Source organism: Lissotriton helveticus, chromosome 8 (genome assembly GCF_964261635.1).
Source record: "Lissotriton helveticus chromosome 8, aLisHel1.1, whole genome shotgun sequence".
Lineage (NCBI taxonomy): Eukaryota > Metazoa > Chordata > Amphibia > Caudata > Salamandridae > Lissotriton > Lissotriton helveticus.
In genome coordinates this window covers 282,758,995-282,780,483 of record NC_136069.1, presented here as the reverse complement: position 1 = coordinate 282,780,483, position 21,489 = coordinate 282,758,995, and the positions used below count along the sequence as shown (strand labels likewise).

The 21,489-nt window shown below is 49.5% G+C and overlaps 1 long non-coding RNA gene across 2 annotated transcripts in view; it reads right to left on the bottom strand.

The window, feature by feature from the left end:
* Window positions 1-21,489, bottom strand: part of LOC144771603 (uncharacterized) — a 67,850-nt gene that overhangs the window by 28,661 nt on the left and 17,700 nt on the right. Inside the window, exon 2 of one of the 2 annotated variants that reach the window (XR_013599383.1) lies at window positions 11,804-12,947. The exons of the other annotated variant lie outside the window; for it this stretch is intronic. This is a non-coding gene — a long non-coding RNA (uncharacterized LOC144771603). Of the gene's footprint in view, window positions 1-11,803; window positions 12,948-21,489 lie in introns of those variants that run through there. 2 annotated transcript variants of the gene reach the window in all.

Genomic DNA, 21,489 nt, shown 5'->3' with positions numbered 1-21,489 from the left:
GCTTGTCGTTTGCTGTGTGGCTGCCTTCTGGCCTCAGCAACATGTGGCATGGGGGATGCTACTACAGGGTCAACCTCCATCCGCTCCTGACGGGCCCTGATGGGAGTGGAGGTAAGGGGTGACTCCACTGCGGAGACATCTGTATTCCGTTTCCCAGAAAACAGCAACCGCAGTGCATCAAGGGGTGATGTATGCCTGTCCTTGACAGCACCACTGTCCATGGGAGATGCCTTTGCCCTTGGATGTCCAATTTCCGTAGGAGGAATGATGTCTGTGGATCCTCCCTCTTCCCTGGATGGTGCCCTGTCCCAGGCAGCAGACTTGTCTTTGGTGTACACATCCCCAGGACACACCTTCTCCCTGTGTGTGTCCCTGCCCCTGGGAGTGTCCGTGCTCTTCTTAGGTGCGTATGTCTTGTGACTGTCCTTGTCCATGCCCTTGGGAGTGTCTCCTTCCTTCCTAGTCTCCCTGCCCTTGGGAGTGGCTCCTTCCTTCCTAGTCTCCCTGCCATTGGGAGTGTCTCCTTCCTTCCTAGTCTCCCTGCCCTTGGGAGTGGCTCCTTCCTTCCCAGTCTCCCTGCCCTTGGGAGTGTCTCCTTCCTTCCCAGTCTCCCTGCCCTTGGGAGTGGCTCCTTCCTTCCTAGTCTCCCTGCCCCTGGGAGGGTCCCTGCTCTCATGAGGTGCCTTCCTCTTCTCACTGTCCATGTCCAAGGTAGTGTCAATGGAACTGGGAGTAAGGTGTGTGGGATGCCTGTGCAGCATGTCTTGCCATTGAATTAAATTAAATTAAATTAAATTAAATCAATTAAATGACCTGTGTCAGACAATTGACTCCCCCCTGAGACATCCAGTGTTGTAGATGGTGGAACAGAAGTTGCACCCAGTCCCTGCGACTGTACAATGGCAGACGACACACTGTTCCCCAATGACTGCACTGTCCTGTGTAGAGCAGCCAGATCGCCATGCATACCTTCCATGAAAGCTACCACCTGCCCCAACTTCCTATCGTGGTCTTGCAAAGCATTAATCATATTGGTCTGCCCCACACACAGCTGTCGCAGCAGATCAACAGCCTCAGCACAAAGAGCATTTTGGCTCACGGAGGCCGGGGCAGCGGTTCCGGCACCGAACGCTACTCTGCTCCCCCTACTCCTGCGTGCACGAACAGTACATGGTGCAGTTGGCGGCAGGGTGGGCCCTGTGTGCTGTGTCCCGACCAAAGGTGTGAATTGCCCACTCCCAGTCTGTGACAACAGTGCTGACTCACCAACACTGTCGGAACATGTTGACGATGTTGTCTCCACATGCGAGTCCTCCGGGACGGTCCTGTCCCCCTCTCCGGCGCTGCCCCCTTCTGTGTCAGTCTGCGTGTGCCCGACGTCTGATCCGGATGCATTGGCTTCAAATATCTCCTCGGTCTGTGGCTGAGTGTCCACTGGCAAAGCTGAAATTCACAGGAAAGAGGTGTAAGTCACGGCCACACTCACGTACAGTACTGGTACGGAAACCCTATTGCCATTGCTGACGATGTACTTCGATCCCCCAACCTACACACGGGCCACCCCTACCAGTCATCCTCACACGAAATAAGTGGCGTTGTCCGTGCGACATGTACAGCATGCGGACAGGGCATGAGCAACTACATCTGCACACCAGTCTTGCCATGGGGTGACGGAGCACTACAGCATGTGCACCAACACTCAACTGCTTAGCGAGTGCCGTCTCAATATGCCGCACCGGAAAGTGACTTTTAACTGCGCCAATGTCACCAACATGGCATTGCAACGAGACGCACGAATCACGGAAGTCACTAATGTGTCTGGCCAACATAACATGCATTGCACTCACAAGCAACATTCACTGACAGTATGCTTACCGCCACGTTGCTGGTCATCCACACGCAACCGCTCGGACAGGGCAGGATGCGTCACAGCTATGATACGGTGCATGAGAGGGGTCATTGAGCGTCGGACCAGTCGTGCCGTTCTTGGAATCATCCCTAGTGTCACTTCCGCTACGTTCCTGCTCAGCCTGGAAATGTCGTCCCAGCGTTTGTGGCAGTGTGTATGTCGTCTATTGGACACCCCCACTGCTTGTACATCACGTGCAATGCTCCTCCACACGTTCTTGCAAAGGTGCAGCTTGACCTACCATGATGGGAGACAAAAGGGTGCAAGTTAGTGGACAGTTGGCCAGTCACACAGATTGGGGCAACACGTTACTCTCAAGCAGCCATGCACATTGCGATTCATGCGTTGGTCCCACATCACACCGCCAAGATCCCAGAGCCCAGGTGTCATGGTACACATCATGCACACCAACTTGTCCCCCACTGCACTTACCACCTGTCCGGGTGCGCCGTACAGGCGTCCGTAGTTGCGGAGCACACCGTCCACGAGGACATCCAGCTCCGCGGCGGTGAAGGGACGAGACCGGATCTCTTTGCCTCTCGACATGGCAAGGTCACGGAGTAGGGCACTAGAGCGGCAGTCGGTGGTCAGCTCCGCAGCAGCAGTTGGAGGTGATGGTCACAGGCAGCAGTCGGTGGTCAGCTCCGCAGCAGCAGTTGGAGGTGATAGTCACAGGCAGCAGTCGGTGGTCAGCTCCGCAGCAGCAGTTGGAGGTGATGGTCACAGGCAGCAGTCGGTGGTCAGCTCCGCAGCAGCAGTTGGAGGGGATGGTCACAGGCAGCAGTCGGTGGTCAGCTCCGCAGCAGCAGTTGGAGGTGATGGTCACAGGCAGCAGTCGGTGGTGATCGTGGAATGTGTGGTATTGCACATGACACATTTATAGGGCCCTGTGGCCATGTCAGTGGCATACGGCGACAGCCATTGGGCAGCCCTAGAAGCATGTTTGGAAATGGGCCAATGACTGGCCCTGGTGTTGCGCTGTCCAGCATACGGTACATTCTATTGGGCACACGCCGCCCTTGTTCGCACCTCCCATTCCTGCACGTGCACAGACCGTCACGCTCACACACCGGCAAGTGCATGTGCAAGGTTCCGGGACGGATGGTCGATTTGCAACAATGTTGTATCACTGGCGCCAACATGGCGGGGCACGTGATCGGCGGGGGACGTGCAGGCCAACACATCCATTAGCTGATGTCAATGCACATGGCAGGTCATGCCCCCCCTTACAGTGCCATTGCATCATCCAGCCTTCACCGGCCGGCCCTGCCCTGCCCAGGACCGCCGTGCCGGCCATGGCAACCACCGCCATTGCACGGCCCTTCCACTACCGCCGTGCCAGGCCCTGCCCAGGACCGCCGTGCCGGCCATGGAAACCACGGCCGTTGCACGGACCGCCAGGGAACGCCGGTAGTGGAAGGGCCGTGCAATGGCGGTGGTTGCCATGGCCGGCACGGCGGTCCTGGGCAGGGCCTGGCACGGCGGTAGTGGAAGGGCCGTGCAATGGCGGTGGTTGCCATGGCCGGCACGGCGGTCCTGGGCAGGGCAGGGCCGGCCGGCCGGCCGGCCGGTGAAGGCTGGATGATGCAATGGCACTGTACGGGGGGGCATGACCTGCCATGTGCATTGACATCAGCTAATGGATGTGTTGGCCTGCACGTCCCCCGCCGATCACGTGCCCCGCCATGTTGGCGCCAGTGATACAACATTGTTGCAAATCGACCATCCGTCCCGGAACCTTGCACATGCACTTGCCGGTGTGTGAGCGTGACGGTCTGTGCACGTGCAGACAATGTGAATGTCGAAGGCGGCCCGCGTATGCCCAGACGTAAACAGCGGATGCAGTGCACCGCCATGGCGTGGTCAATGTTTGCATCTTAGCCGATGATGCACCTTGTACCATTGTCTGCAGCTGCCTGCTCACGGTTGTGTGCGTGATTGCGTGGCTACACATGTCATGCTCCATCCCATGTGTGTCCATACCATGGCCATCGGTGAGCCACAAGTGTCCATCACGTGTCCATGTCCACATCGGGTAGTACCCTACACAAGTTTGTCGTACCTCACATGTACACAGTAGATCCCGTATGTATGGGCACCTGTGAATCAGTTGTCAGTGAGTGGTATGTGTCAGATGATGACTATGGTGGGGGTTCTGTTGTGTACTGTACATGTGTGTTGCCTATTGTGTCCCCATGCATGTGATGTCCGTATGCCCACCATTACTGGTGTTGCCATTGGTGCATCATGAAATGGGGGGGTGGGGGGGGTGTTTAATTTAGTATGTGTGCATGTACTTGCATGTGTGCATGTGATGTTGGGCCTACACATGTGGGTCATGTCACATGTCTGGTTGGCAGTGATGTTGAGGTGAGACACTGTGCATTGCACATGTTGCTAAACATCATGTTGCTAGTGGATGCACATTGTTGCTACGTCAATCCATGTTGTCCTGACAATCAGAGGAGTCACACATATGACAAGCATACACTGGATACTACATGTTGGTAGAGGGCGTTGACATGTGATTGAGTTGCACACACATGCGTTGTATGTGAATTTACTTCCATTCCATCTACTCCCACACAGGAGGGCTCCAAATGTCCTTCGCCCATACACTGTGCTGGAGGATATGGTGGACGAGGAGGTGATCCGGAAATTCAGGCTGGATCGCCGTCTATTGTTGGAACTTGTGACCCTATTGTCTCCTCACCTGCAGCCGCGAAGAACCTATCCAGGTTCCATGACACCCACGCAAAAGGTGATGGCGGCACTCCATTTCTTTGCAACAGGCACATTCCAGTACACAGTTGGAGATGCCGGGGGAATGTCACAGGCCATGTTCAGCACGGTACTCCGGGATGTACTGACAGCCATGATGCTGTACAAGCATGACTATATACATTTCCCTCAGGCGGCGGAGTTGGCAGCGGTCAAAGCTGACTTCTATGCCCTGGGTCGTATACCACACGTTGTGGGTTCCATTGATGGCACGCATATCGCTATCATTGCACCATGGGCACGTGAGCAGGTGTATAGGAATCGGAAACACTTCCATTCCCTGAACGTGCAGGTGGTGTGCCAGGCCGACAACATCATCTCACATGTGTGTGCAAGATTCCCTGGCTCTGCACATGACGCCCACATCATGCGGAGCAGCATGGTCCCCCAACTGATGGCTAATCTGCGTCCGGCACAAGCGTGGCTTGTTGGTGAGTATGCTGTGGTGACAGGAGTGATATCTGTGTGGCATGGTGTGCCCCACAATGCAGGTTGTGATGTTTCTCTCTCTCTCTCTTCCACCAACACAGGCGACTCGGCTTACCCAAACAGGCCTTGGCTGCTCAGTCCCATACGCAACCCCACTACAGCTGGAGAAATGAGATACAATGATGCCCATGGTAGGACACGTCGAGTGGTAGAACGGACATTTGGCCTGCTCAAGTCTAGGTTTCGGTGCCTGGATAAGACTGGAGGGGCCCTGCCTTACTCACCAGGCAAAGTATGCAAGATCGTGATAGCGTGCTGCATGCTCCACAACCTGGCTGTGCGCTATAACATTGAACTGCTCTTGGACCCTGATGAACTGCAAGTTCCTCGCCCTCCCGACCCACCCATGTCAACTGATGAGGATAGTGGTGAGGAGGAAGGTGTGGACCAGAGGCGCCAGATCATTGATCGCTACTTCCCTTGATTGTGAGTGTGCTCCTCTTGTGCTGCTTGGGTATGCCCTGTGAATGTGTGCTGGTGTTGTGGCATAGTGGTGTGCTTCATCTCTGTGTTCTGCTATGTGATGCATGCATGTGTGTGTGTGTGCTAAATTGTGGCCAATGCACGTCTCCATGATGTGTGTCGTCTCATCCATTACTGTTGTGATGCGTGTGGGTTGTTCAATGTTGCACTGCAGTGTGTTCTGATGAGTGTGATCATGTTTCCTGACGTGTCTTTGCGGTTTCTATTTTCCCTAGGTCACTCCCGCAGCGCCATGATTCTGTACCAGTTGGATACCTGTACCTAGTAACATCTGTTTCTGATGCATTCATGTGAATAAACATGGAGGCAACACATGATTGAGTGAGTAAGTGGCTTTTATTTACAAATTGTGCATGGGTGTAGGTGCATATTTACAAATGAGTGAAGGGGTGGGGGAGTGAGAGTAGAAGGTTATGGCAGATGAAATGTCCGTGCTGACACCACATAGGGTGGTGTCTGCCTAGTACAGCAGGCCTGTGGCAGGTGGGACCGGATAGTTGGCAGGGTGAATGGCATGCTCAGGTACTGGTATAGTCATTTTCGGTTCCTCTTGGAGCGTGTGCCAGCTGCTTCCACACTGCTCTCGCCCACTTCCAGCCTCGGACGGCCCCTCCGTCTTTGTGCCGGTTCGGAGTCAGCTGGTTGCGCTGGGGCATCAGGTACCACATCCGCCGCAGGTGGCGGTGGCGGTGGCGGTGGCGGTGGCGGTGGCGTTGTTTGTGGGGTGGTGTTAGCGGATGTACATGGCATCCGCATGTTGGTTGTCCTGGTGAAGATGTCCACTAGTTGGCCAAGCCGCCTCTCAATGGCCCCCAACATTGCAGTGTTGTCAACAAAGTCCTGGTGGGCCCGGTCTGCCTGTGCCTGACCACGTTGATAGCTCACCTCCACCCTGCCCAGTGCTTCCAATGACTGTTGCACAGGATTGGGTGTGTTGGTATCCTCATGTCGTCTTTGGCGTATGCTCCTGCCTGCCGGATCTGGCCTTGCATCTCTGCCTTGCCTCACACTCTCCCTGCGTGGCTGGGATGGCGCTGGCACGGCGTTGGCCGTTGGGTTGGGCAGGGTGGCAGGGGCAGGAGTGGTGGTAGTAGTGGTGGTGGTGGAGGTGGTGCTGGTGGTGGCTGTGCAGGTCACAGTGGCCGGTGTTGTGACAATGGCAGAGGCCGTAGTCGTTGGTGCAGGTGTGACCTGGGAGCCAGATGGCCCTGGCTGCCTGCTTGTGCCGGGATCATCCTCTGCCCCGGAGGTGGCTGCCCAATCGTCCCCTGAGACTTCTGTGAGTGGCGAGTCTGGAGGGCGGGTGTTGCTTCCAGCTGTCAGATTAGGATGACCTGCAAAACCAAAATGTGAGGATGAGTAATGTGGACTTGACAGGTTGTTTTCATTTTGTTGCCGATTCTGTCTGCACTGGTACTCACCCCACCCACCACCACCACCGCCATCCCTATGGACATGGGGGCCTGTTGGGAGTTGTAGTTCCATCCCCTCACACCCACCACCACCCACCACCACCACCGCCATCCCTATGGACATGGGGGCCTGTTGGGAGTTGTAGTTCCATCCCCTCACACCCACCACCACCCACCACCACCACCGCCATCCCTATGGACATGGGGGCCTGTTGGGAGTTGTAGTTCCATCCCCTCACACCCACCACCACCCACCACCACCACCGCCATCCCTATGGACATGGGGGCCTGTTGGGAGTTGTAGTTCCATCCCCTCACACCCACCACCACCCACCACCACCACCGCCATCCCTATGGACATGGGGGCCTGTTGGGAGTTGTAGTTCCATCCCCTCACACCCACCACCACCCACCACCACCACCGCCATCCCTATGGACATGGGGGCCTGTTGGGAGTTGTAGTTCCATCCCCTCACACCCACCACCACCCACCACCACCACCGCCATCCCTATGGACATGGGGGCCTGTTGGGAGTTGTAGTTCCATCCCCTCACACCCACCACCACCCACCACCACCACCGCCATCCCTATGGACATGGGGGCCTGTTGGGAGTTGTAGTTCCATCCCCTCACACCCACCACCACCCACCACCACCACCGCCAGTCCTATGGACATGGGGGCCTGTTGGGAGTTGTAGTTCCATCCCCTCACACCCACCACCACCCACCACCACCACCGCCATCCCTATGGACATGGGGGCCTGTTGGGAGTTGTAGTTCCATCCCCTCACACCCACCACCACCCACCACCACCACCGCCATCCCTATGGACATGGGGGCCTGTTGGGAGTTGTAGTTCCATCCCCTCACACCCACCACCACCCACCACCACCACCGCCAGTCCTATGGACATGGGGGCCTGTTGGGAGTTGTAGTTCCATCCCCTCACACCCACCACCACCCACCACCACCACCGCCAGTCCTATGGACATGGGGGCCTGTTGGGAGTTGTAGTTCCATCCCCTCACACCCACCACCACCCACCACCACCACCGCCAGTCCTATGGACATGGGGGCCTGTTGGAGTCATTTCGACGTTGGTGAGTATGTGGACTGCATGCATGGGTTGGGGTCTGGGAGATGTGTCTTCACAGTTGTGTGAGGCACACCATGTAGTTGTGCTCGTGGTGCTTGGTTTGTACTTACCAGCCTCTTCTCCCTCAGGAAGTCCATCAAGGCTCTCAGGGTGGATGATGGTCATCACCTTGTCCTCCCACTCGGTGTAGGGTAAGGGCTCCGGGGGTGTTCCACCGCCTGTGTGATTTGCCCGGAGATAGTTCTTGGCTCGAATGGATTTCACTCGGGTCTTTAGATCATGCCACCGCCTCTGTATATCCTGCTTCGTCCTCGGGACGCTCCCGGAGGCATTCACCCTGGTGACTATCCGGTCCCACATGCTGTTTCTCCTGGCTATGCTGGTCTGCTGCACTAGGGCCCCGAATAAGTGGGGTTCCACACGGATTATCTCATCTACCATAACCTTTAACTCGGTGTCAGTGAATTTTGTTTTTTTTTTTGGTGCCATGGTGTGTGGTGCTCGGGGTGTGGGTTTGCGTGGATGGGGAGGTGCAGGTGTGTGGTGTGTAGGAATGGTGTGGTGGGTCTTTGTGTGGTGGGTGTGTTTGGGTGTGGGTTGTGTGAATGATATATGTCTTTGGTGTCAGTTCAGTAGTGTATCCTGCTAGCAGCTATGCAGTGATGCAGAGGAGTTGTGGAGTGGGTGGGAGTTATTTTATGGTGTGTGTCTTGGCCGTGTCTGAATGGTTATTGGCAGTCAGGTGCTAGGTGGGAGTGTTCGAGGTGTGGATTGTGTGGTGCTTGGCGGTGGATCATTGTGTGTTGTGATTGGTTTGGATGTTTTCGGTGGGTGGCCGTTTTTTTTCGTGTGTTTGGTGATAACTTCCGTGGCAATGTATGGCATTGGTTTGACAGTAGTGATGTTGTTTGTGTTGTCGTTCCGCTGTGGAGCACGGATTCTCGGTGCATTGGTACCGCTGCGGACGTGGATGGCGGTGACTACCGGGGTACTTGCGGAGTTATCCTAATTGCGGACACGGACATTGCGCAGGTATCGCGGGGGTAGTGGATGTATTCGCGGTCATGTGCGTACGCGGCGGTCGGTGTTCTTTCTGTTCCGTCCGCCTGCCGCGGACTCAGGTGTACTCCGACCGCCGCGGACGGGGATTGGTGTGCTCCGTACGCCGTGGTCGGCGTTTTTTGCATGTTTTATCCTAATTGCTGTTGCGGATTTTCCGCCGACAGGTCCGGAGTATCTTGCCACCTTCCGCGGCGGACGGTACACGTTTCCGTCCGCCATCCTAATCGACCCCTTAGTCTTTTTCAGCCAAAGGTAAAAAGCATACTCTTGTAGCTTGAAAGGAAGAGGCGGTTTTGCCATAATGCACGAAGTAGCCAGATGCCGTCTGGTCCATTCTTGGCAGCTCAGCAGTTTTTGTAGAACTGGTAGATAGCTCGATCTGTGGCACGTTTACATTTATGTTGTCAAATTTTTTTTATTGAAATTTCTGTACTTGTTGATTGTACAGTTGTTGTTGTTTCAAAGATGGAGAAATCTCACTTCATTGTCGTTTACAGCTTCTCTTTGGAAAGTGGAGTCTTCAGTCATTAGTAAAGCTTCCATCTGAACTTCCTGTACAGTAGCGAGAGCAGTGCGGCTGTTACCTAGCAGCCCACGTGGCCTACTGGTGAGAATTGGCCACATAGTGGCCCACATGCATCAAAGTAGATTGCATTCGCAATCGGTATTTTTCTTAGAAATCGTCCGTTTGCGAATGCAATCTACTAGTCTGTGATGCATTATTATTTTTTTTGTTTTTCAGTATTTAAGAATTCGTATTTCAATGTGCGACTTCTAAAATGATTCGCAATGGATGCGAATCGTATGTGATAAGGAAAAGTGCCTATGCATCACAGTTAGCAGGTTGCGAATGCTGTAGAAATCGCAGTTAGCATTTCTTAAAATTAGAACAAGTCAGACATGGTGTTATTTTTTCGCTGGCATAGGAAAGCTTGTGCTGTGGGCCTTAGGGAAGTTGTTAAAGCAATTCAAAGTGACAGATTGCATTTCCAAATAGTGTAAATGATGTGACATGTCATGTCATGGGCTGATCATTTGTGACCTCTGACCTTTTGGTTATGTGACATGAAAATTGAGGTATTCCCTAAAGAAATCATTATTTGCACACATATGTGTGAATATTTTAAGGTATGTTGGTGGATGTTGGACACATTCATATTTGGATGTTTGCTGCTGTAAGAAAAATCTTTTTTATCTTTGTAAGTGAGTTGGTATCACTTTCAATGTAGTTGTTTTTCCACTGAATAGTGTTCTAGAATTTTGCACTCCCATATCAGCCTGCACTGTTATTTATTGCAGACCAGATGTTGTGAAGGCATTGCTGATTGCCAGCTCCACTATATAAGGCAGGGTTTTGCTGCTTCCACTGTTGCTGTTTTTCAGAGAGCAAACAGGAGTCTTGCACAATGGCAGCACTTTTCTTCTTGGCGCGCCGCCACAGATTGAGATTAGCTGCAGGTTTGAGGGGAAGGCAGATAGAAGAGAGAATTTTTAGAGTTAGGATCACCTTGCTTGGTCAAACTGAAGATCAGATTTATGATAGGTACCGGCTTACTGGTAACTTAATAATTGATTTAATTAATGATTTGGATCCCATGTTGCAAAGGGAGACTCGCAGGACAAATGCTATCCCTACTCATGTTCAAGTCCTGTGTTGTCTACACCTGTTAGCGTCTGGTTCTTTTCAGGGGGTCGTAGCTATTGCTGGTGGTGTATCCCAGAGCTCGCTGTCCAGATTTTTAAATTCTTTTTTGGATGCGATGTTACTTAGAATTAGTCATTACATAAAGTTTCCATCTTCACAACATGATTTACAGAAAACTAAAGTTGATTTTTATAGTATGGCTCAATTCCCACATGTGATTGGATGTGTGGATGGGACTCATGTACCTATTTGTCCTCCCTCAGAAAATGAGTACATATACCGTAATAGGAAAAGTTTTCATTCACTGAATATTCAAGTGATATGTAACTCTAAGACCATTATAACTGACATAGTGGCTAGTTACCCTGGCAGTGCCCATGATTCTTACATATTTAAACATAGTGGAATACATGCAAGACTTCTAGCTGGACAGTTTGGAGATGGGTATTTGCTAGGTAAATATGTATTTAGTTTTTTTTTGGTACAACATTAACATCTATCCAAATTAGCAAGTAATAGATATCTAAATGAAGTGTCCTTTTCTTTTTTTTAAAGGTGACAGTGCCTATGGTGTTAGGTCATACATATTGACTCCATACCTAAACCCAGCAACTAGAAAGGAACAACATTACAACCAATCTCACAAATCCACTCGTAATGTCATTGAGAGAACTTTTGGTGTACTTAAATCAAGGTTTCGCATACTGCATAAGACTGGTGGTACTTTGCAGTATAATCCAAAAACATGCTGTAAAATTGTTGCAGTCTGCGCTATGCTACACAACATGGCAACAGAGAGAGGCATACTTTTGGAAGCAGAAGACATTTTACCACCAAATGACAATGAACCACAGCAACCCCCAGCAAGACAACATGGACCAGAAGCAGCAGAAGGACGGATAAGAAGAGCAGAGATTACACAGAATTATTTCTGAGAAAGGTACCAGGCTTTATTTGTATTTTTCCATACATAATGTTATAGTGTTTCAACTATCCAAAAACAAGTGAGGAATTTTCAAACTAATTGTCAATCATTACTCAAAAAATGTCCAAGACCTGTGTCAAAAAAGATTAACTTTCTAACAGTAAATTAGCAAATACAACACATTTGTCTGGAAGACCTGGATTGAAAAATACCTTGCTTTCATATTATTTTTTACGCCCACGCACACCCAAAGCCTTTGCACCATTTTTTCCTTCATCCATCAACATTTTGCACCCTTCTTTTACAATTCTAATACTCCGTCTAGACCCAGCAATGGTCCCATCAGGTGGATTTACATTTTTGCCACCCACAGCACTGTCTTCCTTAGATAAAGTAATTTCAGGTGTGTTACCACTGTTTGAAGCATGCTCTAAGTCAATCTCTCTCACCATTCCCCTTGTAATTTCAACAAAAACAGCATTCATTTTTTTATGTATGTCTACATTTTGTTTGCACATTTTGGATGCACTATTTGAAATTCGTGACAACTGTCTGTTCTGACCATGTAAGCTGGTCAGTTGCCTAAGGTGCCTATTTACACTGTGCTTTTGTTGCATTATCATGACTGTGCACATTGATTCCAAAGACTTTGCAATTCTGTCCAGTTTTTCAGCAGTAGCCTCATGGCTATGTTTAAATTCCTCTGCCATCTTATTCATAGTGCTGTGAATGCCTGCAACTTCTTTGCACATATATACCATTTTGCCTTTCATAATTCTAATATCTTTGCCTTGCAGGCGCTGTATCTTTAATATTTTATCCTCAACAACACTGCCAGTGGTGGAACTCTCCTCAAACATGGACAAGGTTGAGGTTCTAGGACGCCGTCTATAAAATTGACTTTGCCTCCTTCGCCTACTAGGCCTGGCATTGGTGACTGTTGGTGTGGGGTCTGGTCTTGAAACTGGATATGTTGGACTATTTTCCTCCTCTGAATCACTTTGCAGTAATTGGCGTACTCTTTGCCTTTCATTCAATGTCACATTTGCAGTGGAAGTATTTGGAACATTGGCATCCTCATTTACATGAATGTCTAAGTTACTGAAATCTCGCAAGTCTTGTTCAATTAATTCTTGAAGCAATTCTGTTAGAAAAGTGGAAACATATATTTACTGTGGAGAATGTTTTGTTATAAATTTCAAATAAAATTAATGACACTGATGGTTAATTTCTTAATAAACATTGCTTCTTTTCAAATATTTTGAGTCTGTGTTTTAAATTTGTGAACATTTGACTTTTTCTCTACAAATGACAAATAGGAACTACAGTACCCATAATACATTGTTTTAAGTATGTTCAGTTCCCTTTAATGAGGCAAGAAACTGCAGTGAATGTAATGGACCTGTTATTGGGTGTGGTGAGAAACTTCCTTCTCATGACTTGCCTTTCTCAAAAAAAATCCATGAATTTACACAAAACACTTGCAAAACCAAATACATGTCCACTTACCTTCAGAAGGAGTAATAAGATCAGACGTGTCTATGTTCATGACACCCACAACTGCCTCAGTCAAAAGTGTCCCTTCAACAAGGTCTTCCAAAGGGGTTGTGGGCATGTCCTTGGGGGGTCCACCTCCTGTTTTGTTTGCAGATTTCACTCTTGACTCAATCTTCTCCTTAGCGCGACTACGCAAGTCATACCACCTCTTCTGTAAATTGCTGATTTCCCGGTGCGCCACACCAACTGCATTTACCTTGGACTGTATGTTTAGCCACACATTTCTTTTCACAGCATCAGGCACTTTATGAGACAACTTGCCAAACAGCTGATCATGCCTGTCAGTCACCTCTTCAATGAGGATTTCCAGCTCTTTTTCCGAAAATTTCACTTTCCTTTTCCTGGAGGGCCCCTCTGCCTCTTGGTTTTCCATCTCCTTCCCAGTGAATAGCACAGACTGCAGCACCAGCAACCTTCCACAACAGGCTCTGAGACCAACTGCCAGAGCTTCATTCAAAGGAGTACTCAGGTGTACCTGATTGCCTTCCTTTGCTTTCTTGTAATCAGAGTGCTTCAATTCATCAACTGTGGTTTTTTCGCATTTTGCGAATTCGCAATCTGAGGAAATATGTGCGATTCGCATAAAATTGCGATTTTTTGCGAATCGCAAAAAAATAGCGAAAATATTCATGCATTGACAATTGCGATTTCTTATTTGCGATTCCTTAAAATTCGCAAATAAGAAATCGCAATCGCAACCTTTGATGCATGTGGGCCAGTGTGTTTTGATCAGATCAAATGAGGCAAACCTTTTGTCTCGGCAAACGGCAGAAGAAGTACAGTTCTGGTATCTTCGACTGCCAGGACAGTTACAGGCGCTCTGTAGGATGGCCCAAATTCTTTTTTGTCCACAATTTTCTCTCTGACCAGGTCTCTAGTCTTCGGGACCCAGGTCGGTCTTGCTGGTACTGTATTTCACTTCCCCAGTGGCTGTGCGTTTTACTAGTACTTTGCTTTGTAAGGCTCGGTATTCTTTAAGGTCCTGTAAAACATCCAAATGATCATTGATGTCAAATGCGGTTTCAGCCTCCACCGCACTGACACTATCGAGGATGGGTACCCACATCCTCACCCCAAAGAGGAGTTCATAAGGTGTATGACCCTCAGAGATTTTCTTGGCATGTTAAGTGCCCTCAGGACCCCATATAGTTGATTTACCCACTGCCACCCAAGCCTAATGCCCTAGCTGTCAAGAATTGCTTTAAGTCACGGTTTTTCCTCTCAATGACCACATTTCCCATGGTACGGGGAGGAATACGCAAGGCCACACCTAAACTTCCCATGGCTTCTTTGTAAGCCCAAGAGCTAAACACCAGACCCTGGTCGGGATGTATTGTGCCAATTACGTATGTGCTAATAAAGACTTGAAAAGCCTTAATACCAGTTTTAGCATCAGCCAAGCGCTGGGGCCAAACCTACAGGAATCTGGAGCATGAATCTATTGCCACCAAGATATACTTGTAAGCCCCATCTGAGTGTAAGGGTCCGCAGTGATCCAAATATACACATGTTTGTCTGGGATCAATAAAGGTGTTTGTGGTGGACATGCTGCAGTGGAGCCCTTCATCTACTGGCAGATGTGGCATTTAAGGACAAAGTCCTTGGTGATGTTATGGATATGTAGATAGCCCTGTAGGGCCGTGGAGGAAGATAGTGATGACATTTGTACATAGTGGAAAACAAGACCTTGTAAATTATGTTAGGGCATTGTGATAATGTTTTTTGTTTTTTTAAAAATATTTTTATTTGCATTTTATTAATCAACAGCATAACAATCATGTCATCATCGGTCATCACACCTGTCCCTTCCACCCCCCACCCACCAAGCATCTCCATTAAAACCAATACACTCCCCTTCATCTCAGGCTGCCCCAGCGGATAATTTTTCCAGGTCTCAATCAGTATTGCCTAAATGTCCCTCCTTGCGAATCTTCCAGTGCCCATGAGTCTTCCAGATTCAGAGTCCTCCATCCAGGCCATGGTATCTTGCCCCACACTCTACCAAATTTCTTAGGGCACCCCCTCGCCTTATAGGTGACTCCTTCAGCTGCCATATACAAATCCAGACCTCTCCTCCACTCCTCCAGATGCGGTAATGCAGCCACCCCCCACTTCCTAGCCACATCTCTCTTGGCCACCACCAGGGCCAGGACTAAGAAAATCAACAGTGGGCGTGCGAGATCTACATCGGGATATAGGACTTTCAGGCGGAGAAGGTCTGTCGCCCTCCCCAAGTTCACCCCCTACAAACCAACGCTAAACAGTCTATCTAGCAAGCATACAAGACTGGCTTCTTCCGCAAAACCCACTCATATGTGCAATATGAACAGAAATTGAAAAACAATGTTTATAGGGTGTGAAACAACTTGCGTGCTCCCGGACTATGAGCCGGTATCGTGTCCGTTCAGAGTGTCCCTTGTTCGAGCGTTAGAGTCTTGAATATCTTCCTGCGAGGCTCCCGCCTCCTTGGCCGAATCATGCTCCATTTCAGTGATTGCTGCCACTAGCAGGTGCATTGACTGTGTATCGGAGTCCTCACTCCCCGTTGTGTGGCCCCCAGGATCATCTTCCCCTTCCAAGTAAGCGTTCCCAGCCAGGCAGCGAAACCTAGACCATGCCTGACCCCCGGGGTCGGGGAGAACGGAGTTCTGTTGCCGTTTGCCTGCCAGGTTCTGCGTAGGATAGGGGGTTGTCTTCACTCTCCTGGTCCTCTGCGTTCTCCTCTGCCTCTGGGTCTTTGGTGATTCCCAATGATTCCCGGCTGTGGTCTCCTCCTCAGTAGCGCTCCGCATCCCTTTCGCTCGCCTCCGCAGGGGTCGGCGCTCCTCCAGCCACTGCCACGCATCTTCGGGGTGGGTGAAAAAGTAAGTCTTCTCCTTATAAATAACTTTGAGTTTCACCGGGAGAAGGAGCATGTACTGAATTCGGAGGTCTCTCAACTTTGCCTTCACCGCGTCAAAGGAGCGCCTCTGCTTCTGTACCTCTTGACTGTAATCGGGGAAGATCATGATCTGTGAGTTCTCCATGCGGATCTCCCCCATTTTTCTGGCTTCCCGCAATATCATATCCCGATCTGCGAAGTTCAGGAATCGAGCGATGACAGGCCGTGGTCTCGCCCCCACCACGTGCTTTGCCAGGAGTGCCCGATGAGCTCTTTCAATCACAAAGCAGGCAGAAAAAGTCGCCTTTGGCAGGGTCTTCAGTAGCCAAGCGTGTAGGAACTCTACCATGTTAGACCCTTCAATTCCTTCCCTAAAGCCCACAAAGCGGAGGTTATTGCCTCGGGCCCTATTTTCTGCATCGTCCACCTTCCACTGCAGCTGTGTATGCGAGGCCCGGAGCTCCTTTACATCCTTTTGCAGAGAGTGGATAATATCCTCTGCCTCCCCCAGCCTGGTCTCCGCCGTGGTCACCCTCTCCGTCAGATTGCGAAAGTCCTGCCACAATAGCGTGACCTCCGAGCCCACTTCCCCAATCTTGACCTCTAAAGCCGCTCTGGAGGCCTGTATGTCTTCCCTAGATGCCTGTATAGCCCCCATCAGGAGAGCAGTGTCCGAGCGTGGACCCGAGGAGTCTGATTCCGCTGCAGGGGGGCCGTAGCATAGCGATCTAGTGTACCCTGGCGTGGGGCCTTGGCGGCCGCTTCCTTCTTGCCCATTCCGGACTCACGGGCATCTGCAATGTCAGCGAGGGCCCCGTAGACTGCTCCCTACCTCCTGTGTTCCGGCCTCCAGGCCCCGATCTCCAATGCAGCTCTACTCCACCCGGCCTCTCCCTTCTCTGCAGCTCCGGTTGCGTAGTTATGGCGCTAAGTCCCAGCCGTCCCGTTCGAGGGCCCACAGGGGCCTCAAGCGCCCTCTTCCTCAAACCTAGGCCGGGCTAAAAGGTCTCTGTGTGTTTGGCGCTACATCCGCGCGCACATCCAGGCTGGGAGGGGGAGGAAGAAATGGGCAAGAGTAGGGTGTCCCGGGGGCCGGCTGGAAAGCCCTTGTCTCTCGGTCGTTAGTCCAGCTCCCCCTCGTTGGCCGTATGCACCCCCGTTTATCGTGGCCTCTCACTCCACCGGCGTATGGCGCTCTCCCCAGGCTTCGCAGCGACTGCCAGTACCTTCTGGGCCCAAGCCGTCTAGCCCGTTCGAAGGCCTCCTCTAGCGTAGGGGTTCTGCCATCAGGCCTCGCTGCTCTGCCCCGAGTCCCGCTGCCTTCTCCTTGCTTGCAGCCGGCAGCGGGTGAGTGTGCTCCTCTTTCCCCACTAGGCGCAGTCGGGTGCGTCTAGCTCAGTTCGTCCCCAGCAAGCCGGCCGGCCGCCTGACTTGGCGCTGGCACCCCACCGGACCTGCAGGCGGGCTTACCTCCTCGTGTCTCCGTTCTAGAGAGGGCTGCACGGTGCTCCGTCGCTGAAGCCCCGGTACCACTCCGCCTCCACTCAATTACCCGCAGGCAGTCCCGAGGCTCTGGACCTCCCGCCTGCGTCGCCGTCCTCCCGGCGCGTCTCTATCACCGCCACCTCAGTACGTCAGGGCGCTGCCATTTTAGGACGTACCTCAGGAAGGTCGCAGCTCGCTGGTGGATTTCACCGCCCGGTAAGCCTCTGTCTCCGACTTCACCCTCGCCCACCGCACAACGGGACTCTCCTGTGTCTCGTGGCAGCAGTTAGGGGACCTCTGGACGTCTTTTAAGATGTCCGATCTGGTCGGCTCGTCTGAGCTGCGAAGGCTCCCGACTTACTCGGCCATGTTGTTGGCCACGCCCCCCGCGTTGTGATAATGTTGTGTGAAGCTAGATGTGTAAACACGTTTTGTTTCAGGGAAATTAATCCAACATTGTCATGTACGCAAATATGTGCAAAAGGTCCCAGCTGAAAATTTTATTTGTGAGGACAATGTAAGAAATAAGCTGCTTCATTACATGGGCCTAATTTGGGAATATAACAAGGTGGGTTTTTCTTCCCCCTACAAGCAATCACGGGACATATAGTTCATAGGAGTCCCAATAACCATGAGTCCTTCCTTCTCCGATCCACGTGACGTTATTTCTTTCAGTCTAGGCAGCCAATTTCTGTGCATCCCGACAGTGTTCATGCTTTGGTACCTTCTTCTGATGCACTGTGACACTGACTCTGCCCATGGACAATTTTTGGGATTAATAGAAAAGAAGTTATGCATTTTTGTTTTCTTTTCCCTTTTTTGTCTCTTAATTCAATCTTTTCTAATGTTGCTATTCCATAGCAACTTATCTTCTAGTTCTAACATTACACACCTGCAAAGAGAACTCTCTATTAGTGCTAATGTTTCTCATAATGTTCATAACAGATTGTCAGATATGTGGTATCAGCATATGTCAGACATAGGTATACACTGTACCAATGAATCATGCTTCTTCAGCTCTCTAATTCTCCAAGCCACATTATCAGAAAAGCTACATTCAACTGAGGAAGTGCCCTCAAGGACAGTTGCATGTCTTTGGCATCTCAGCTTGTGTAGGATTAAGGACCAAATTGAACTAACACATGCTAAAGGAGCACACTTTTTAGTCAATGCCACAAAATATGACTCTTTATCAGACATTTTATATATCCTTACAGATAGCACATTAAGGACGAGATAACATGAATGAGGAAAACAGGTCGTCCTTCTATTGTAGAATGGATATAGATGGTTTTAGATTTAGGGGTTTTAGGAGTAACCCACCCACCCACCTACTGAGTGAAATACTTATTTAGTAAATCCTTTACTGCCAGATTGTGTTCATACGCCAGGATTTAGAGAAACTGGGTCTGTTTTTGACCATAGTCAATGCCATTCTGATATTGAATTTTCTTCAATTTTCTTGTTGGGTCATGTCATTATGTAATGGTACTGATTTTAGTCATGATGGAGTAAAATAAATTTCCCCTATACAGAATGAAAACGTTGTGCATTACACTTGGATAGATAGTACAGTAAGTCCTAAGACAGTCATGAGACTAACTTCTGTTTCTTTTTCTGTCAGAGGAAAATGCACCGTTAATGCAGGTCAAAATGTTACCAATAGAGGCACACTAATGCAGACATGCAGGAAGGTATTTCTAGCCTCATTGACTATTATTGGCAGTGTGGAGAACTGCCCAGTTACTTGTTTTGGTAATTCCTGGAATTAACATTTCAGTTCTACATGAACATCCCATGAGCCGTCCAACGACTTTGTTACAACATCATTGAAGGAAAAGAACTGCAGAGTATTATGGCACTAATACTTGGAGTGATATTCCTCAATAATATCGATTCTTTAATGATGCACAGTTGTTCTTTGGAAGCATTCTGCCATTTTGTCAGGCTAAGGCAACAGCTTGATGGCTGCAGGTAACTCGATGGGAACTACTCAATTGCATTAACACTACAAAATATGGATTTAATGCCCTAAAGGAAGAGCTGCGTGCTATGAGAATGATAATAATGCAGCACCATTATGTACTTGACCTTATGATTGCCCTGTAAGGAGGGGTATATGCCAAGATAGGAACTGCTTGCTATATTTTTATCCCAGAAAACAATGGCAGACAGTGGAATTTTGTCAGAGACTATACAAACTATGCACAAGAAGAAAATGGTAGATGAAGGAGGCGCCCCAGATAATTAGTTTACCAGATGTTTTTCTTTTCTGCCATCCTATATATCAGGACTGTTGGGAGCCTTGTTGCCAGCCGTTGTGGCCTTACTAGTCTAGTTTATTATTGTGCTATCCAATTAGTCTTGTAGCAAAATACAATATCCCAACAGGCAATTACTCTTGTATGCACGAAGCATTACACGAACATGAATAAAGGAAACAGTTATTCAAATAACATAATTGTTGAAATTATTCTTGTATTTCAAAAAAAGACAAGGGGCAGGGTCATATTCATACAATTGGGGCAGCACAGCGTGGGGAAATTCATATGACAACCAGAAATAAACTTGGTGCTCAAATATGTACAAGTGGTCAGTGGTGACACAAGTGATATGGTGGACAGCGTGAATGGCGCAAAGTGAACGAAGTGAGAGTTTTATACAGTGGGTGACTCAGTGAGTGACACAGTTGGAGTGACTTTACAACTCAAATCACAATTTAAATATAGCCACAGTGGAGAATGGGCCTGTAGTTGCGCTGCGGGGTCTACGACGTTTCGGTCCTCGGTCATTCGGGGCCATCCTCAGGACATGGTTGTCTCAATTGTGGTCCAATTAGTCTTAGCATGTTCTAAAAGGATTGGTACAAAGGTGAGAGGGATGTTTCCAGTTAGGACACCAACAGGTGTAGTAAATGCTCAGGGCAACACATATCACTTAGTGCCAAGTGTTGATCAAGGTTTAGAACCAGTAGTTGAAATATTAACTAGAGGGGGAAATGGTGCAACAACAGTGGTGAGTGTCACACATCTATACGTGGTGAAAGAACAGTGCAGGCCTAAACTCTTGTGCTAATGAGAAAATGGTGATGAGTTCACTTTAAGACAGATTGAGTAACTTGTAAGGTTGTAGTTAAAGGAAAACTCATGTTTGACAAGCTTGAGGGAATTTATGGCCTCAGTACACAGGCACACTGGCAGGTATTCTATGTTTTCAATAGATTGAAACATTATTAGACAGTAGGAGCAGGAGATTGAATTAGCCAAGATCACTCGGAATCTGATGTGATGTCTTAGGAGCACAATGATAAAGCAAAACACAAATACACATGCATTCAACGCAGATGAATATGCATTCACCACAAATACGCACCCATTCAAAAGTAGAGGAATAGTTTGTTAAGCACTGTTAGAACTGCAAAAAAGGATGGCAAGAGAATTAGGCTAAAGTTTAGAGTCACAGGTGAATTCATGTTTCTTCACAACTATTATTTAACTGCCTAATAATTCATTGTTTGAACTTTTTTTTTCCAAAGGTATGTTTATTGTTTTAGCCAGAAACATGCGACAATCCTGCACATCTTCCCATGCAGGTGGGAGCAATCAAACCAAAGCCAAAGTAAAATAGGTTGGAAGAGGCCCGAACCCCAACTGAACGAAGACCCCTGGCTTACAAGACAGCTCTCTAAGGGTTACAGCTTCTGACAGAAACGGGGTTTGCCATGCAACCAGACATATGAAGAAGATAGGTTTCAAAACCTCGG